Here is a 5,000-nt window from a genome sequence, read left to right on the forward strand (position 1 = left end):
TCCCCCTGCACCAATGAACAATCTAAGGTTTAATCTATCAGCCTTCAGTGTCCTCAAAACACACGAGTGACTCAGAGACACACAGCCGCCATCTTCAAATTCTTTGAAAGAATATTCGAACAAATACTTTTTATCATCAGCCGTGAAGTGAAGAAAACGCTTCAAAGCAAAAAGATGATGTAACAGTCTGCAACACGGCCATCCTACCAGGGATGTCTCTACCACACACACAAACGCACGTATACATAAGCACACACACACACACACACACACACAGACACAGACGCAAACGCACATATATATAAGCACACACACACACACACACACACACACACACACACACACACACACACAGACACATACACAAACATAAACACAAACACAAACACAAACACAAACACACGCGCGCACACACACATATACATAAGCACGCACACTCACACTCACACACACACGCACATATACATAAGCAGGTGCACGCACACACACACATGCACAGACACACACACAGATGCAAACGCACATATACATAAGCACACACACACACACACACACACACACACACACACACACACACACACACACACACACACACAGACGCAAACGCACATATACATAAGCACACACACACACAAACAAAGGCACAGACACACACACACACAAACACACACACACACGCATGATGCAAGGGTTATAAGAGGTTGGCACTGAGTTCAATACATCACCGCTTCAGTAACATTACTGCTTCACACACACACACACACACACACACACACACACACACACACACACACACACACACACACACACACACACACACACACACACACACACACACACACACACAGGGAGTAATTACAGCCATGGACAAGTCTGAACAAGCCCAGTGCACCTGCAGCCATATAATCATGATAAGGCAAGGCAAGGCAAGGCAAGTTTATTTATATAGCACAATTCAGACACAAGGCCACTCAAAGTGCTTTACAGGGTCAAGATTAGAATACATAAAACACATTATAAAACATTTAAAAGCGATTAAAAGAAGCAAATAAAAATAAAAAAAAATAAAAACATGAAAACTGGATTTAATAAAAGAAGCAAATAGAATGAAAATTGCAGGTTAAAATGGAAACAAAAAAGTCTTCAGACTCGATTTAAAAGAACTGAGAGTTGCAGCACACCTCAAGTTCTCTGGGAGTTTGTTCCAGATTGTTGGTGCATAAAAACTAAAAGCTGCTTCTCCTCGTTTAGTCCTAACTCTAGGGACTGTAAGTAGACCTGTCCCAGACGACCTAAGGGCTCTGGACGGTTCATAACTTATCAGCATATCAGTAATGTATTTTGGCCCTAAACCATTTAGTGCTTTATAAACCAACATCAGTATTTTGAAATCAATTCTTTGAGTGACTGGAAGCCAGTGTAAAGACCTCAGAACTGGGGTAATGTGATCCACTTTTTTGGTCCTAGTGAGGACTCGAGCAGCAGCGTTCTGAATTAGCTGAAGCTGTCTGATAGATTTTTTTGGAAGGCCAGCAAGGACACTGTTACAGTAGTCAAGTCTACTAAAGATAAATGCATGGACAAGTTTTTCTAAGTCTTGCTGAGACATAAGCCCTTTAATTCTTGATATGTTTTTTAGGTGGTAGTAGGCTGATTTATTAATTGATTTTATGTGTTTCTTGAAATTCAAGTCGGAGTCTACAACAACACCAAGATTTCTGGCTTGGGGTGTGGCTTCTAACATAACGGATGTAAGCTGTGCGCTGACTTTTAATTGTTCATCTTTGGCACCAAAGACAATTACTTCAGTTTTATCGTTGTTTAATTGAAGGAAATTTTGGCACATCCAATCATTGATTTGTTCAATGCACTTACTCAGTGCCTGTATCGGACTGTAGTCTCCTGGTGATATGGTTATGTAAATTTGTGTGTCGTCTGCATAATTATGGTAGCATAATTTATTCTTATTCATAATATGAGCTAGTGGGAGCATATAGATGTTAAATAGAAGAGGGCCAAGAATGGAACCTTGGGGGACCCCGCATTCAATATTTGTCCGCTCAGATGTGAAATTGCCTATTGACACATAGTAGTCTCTATCCTTTAAGTAGGATTCAAACCAGCTTAGTACAGTTCCAGAAAGTCCAACCCAGTTTGCTAGTCGATCTAGTAATATGCTGTGGTCAACTGTGTCAAAAGCGGCACTGAGGTCCAGTAAAACTAAGACAGAACTTTTGCCACTGTCTGTGTTTAAGTGGATGTCATTGAGGACCTTAACCAGAGCAGTCTCAGTACTGTGGTGTTGTCGAAATCCTGACTGGAAGACATCAAAGCAGTTGTTCATTGCTAAGTAGTTATTTAACTGTTGATAAACAGCTTTTTCAATGATTTTACTTAAGAATGGTAGGTTAGATATGGGCCTATAATTTTTCATGAGTGATGTATCTAGATTGGTCTTTTTTAGTAGTGGCTTGATGACTGCTGTTTTCAGGGCCTGTGGGAATACACCTGTCTGAAGGGACGTGTTGACAATTTGTAGAACATCTGAGGCCATACAGCTAAAAACAGTTTTAAAGAAGCCTGTGGGCAGAATGTCAAGGCAACAGGATGAGGAGTTCAGGTGTTGTATAATGTCCTCCAGGTTTTTGTGGTTTATAAGATAAAATTCTGTCATTGCATTTGAATTGATTTTATGAGGGAACACATATGTTGAACTTGGTATTGATGCAGTGACAGCTTGTCTAATTTTGTGAATTTTCTCAGTAAAGAAGGAGGCAAATTCATTGCAAGCCCTCGTGGAAAGATGCTCAGACGCTACTGGCACAGGAGGGTTTGTTAATCTGTCGACAGTAGCAAACAGGGCACGTGCATTGTTGTTGTTTTTGGTGATGATGTCAGAAAAGAAAGAATGCCTTGCATTTCTCAGTTCTGAGTTAAACGTGCACAGTTTCTCTTTGAAGATGTCATAATGAACCTGGAGATTTGTTTTTCGCCACCTGCGTTCTGCTTTACGGCACTCTCTTCTTTCTATTCTGACCTGCGGGGCATTTCTCCAAGGAGATCTTTTCTTACCAGAGACAACCTTCATCTTAATGGGCGCAATAGCATCTATAACACTTGTAATTTTGCCATTAAAGTTGTCTAAAAGCTCATTAACTGAGTTACAGGGGAGGGGTGGTATCGAAGAAAATGCTTGAATGAATGTTTCACTGGTATTTTCTGTAATATACCGCTTTTTGATTACTTTTGATTGATCAATTGTGTGCACAGACATTGTACTCTCAAAAAATAAACAGGAATGGTCTGAGAGGGGACCCATATCTGCCACAGTTATGTCTGAAATGTTCATTCCTCTGGAAATGATAAGGTCCAGCGTGTGCCCTTTGTTATGAGTTGGTTTGTCAACATGCTGATTTAGTCCAAAGTTGTCAAGGACACAGCACAGTTCTTTCGCACATCTATCCTCTGGTTTGTCAGTATGAATATTGAAATCTCCGACGATTAATACACAGTCAAACTCAGTACATATTACAGACAGCAGTTCAGTAAGTTCATCAAAAAAGCTTGTATTGTATTGAGGTGGCCTGTAAATACTAATGAAAATAGCTCTAGAGGCTGAATTTAACTGTAGAGCCACATACTCAAATGAATCAAAATTTCCATAAGACATCTTTTTGCATTGTAGAGATTCTTTAAACAGAATAGCAACCCCCCCTCCTTTTTTATGCACTCTGGATTCACTCACAAAATTGTAATTTGGGGGGGCGGACTCTATGAGAACAGCTGAGCTGTTATCTTGGTCTAACCAAGTTTCAGTTAAAAACATGAAATCAAGATTGTGCCTAGTAATAAGATCATTAATTAAAAATGTTTTTCCTGCCAAGGATCTGATGTTTAATAAAGCTACATTTAGTGTGTTCGAAACATGGTCACCCCGATTTATTTCAGCCAACTGTGGCTGAAGAGGAATACTTATCAGATTAGATACATTTGCAGGATTTAAGAGTTTCCTGTTTCTTGAGGTAAACCTTGAGAAACAGGGCCCCGGCTTATCTTGTGAGTCAAAGCCGGTAACTGTGTAGCCGCGGCCCGGTTCGTATCAACAAGTGCTTTTATTCCGTAAACGAGCAGCCCACTGCTGCTGCCGACAACGTAGCGGTGAGATCCGAGGGGGTGTGCGTGGAGGGGTGACGAGCCGGGCACTGTGGCTAAGATTGACGAGTTGTGGGGGGGTAGATGGGAGTTGTGGGGGGGTAGATGGGAGTTGTGGGGGGGTAGATGGGAGTTATAACAATAATAATGGATTGGGTTGAGTGTGTGTGTGTGTGTGTGTGTGTGTGTGTGTGTGTGTGTGTGTGTGTGTGTTTGTGTGTGTGTGTGTGTGTGTATGTGGGTGTGTGTGTATCTGTATGTGTATGTGTGTGTGTGTGTGTGTGTATGTGTATGTGTGTGTGTGTATAACGCATCTATAGGCACTCAAAGCGCTTTACAGGGTTCCAGGTTCCATTCATTCACACACAGTCATACCGGTGGTGGAAGCGTGGCTGCCATTCAGCGCCTACGGCCCCTCTCTTCACAGCAGACCCGGGTTAGAATCCAGCCCGGGTCGTTCTCTGCATGTCATTTCTATTATAAAACATTGGTTGCGTTCCGAATCACATACTTTCTACTATATAGTATGTAGAAAAAAGATTTAGGATGTCCCGATTCTTGTGGCCAGATTTAGGATGGTTAGAAGTACCCGGATGTCCTACTTCATGCGGCCAAGATTGTTAGTGTTGAAAACTGCATCCTATTTTGGGCGATTCTGACCCACAATCCAGTGCGCACGTGAAGTGAAGCCTCCATATGAAAACAAACGGGGATAAAAGCAAGAGGCAAGATCCAGGCGCAATGTTATGATGAAATAAGAGAGTAAAAGTATGTCCCAATAGTATGCCTACTGCATCCTAACTAGATTATTTTTATCGTCGGATGTAGTATGTAGAATGGAAAAAAGA

The 5,000-nt window shown here is 41.4% G+C and overlaps 2 protein-coding genes across 2 annotated transcripts in view; one reads left to right on the forward strand and one right to left on the reverse strand.

The window, feature by feature from the left end:
* The window catches only part of LOC307255753 (zinc-binding protein A33-like), a 128,418-nt gene that overhangs the window by 108,997 nt on the left and 14,421 nt on the right, over positions 1-5,000 (forward strand). The gene's annotated exons all lie outside the window — the stretch shown is intronic.
* Positions 1-5,000, reverse strand: part of LOC307255475 (protein EFR3 homolog A-like) — a gene marked incomplete at its 5' end in the record, with an annotated part of 65,354 nt that overhangs the window by 47,624 nt on the left and 12,730 nt on the right. The gene's annotated exons all lie outside the window — the stretch shown is intronic.

This window comes from Ammodytes marinus, assembly GCF_949987685.1.
Source record: "Ammodytes marinus genome assembly, chromosome: 9".
Lineage (NCBI taxonomy): Eukaryota > Metazoa > Chordata > Actinopteri > Uranoscopiformes > Ammodytidae > Ammodytes > Ammodytes marinus.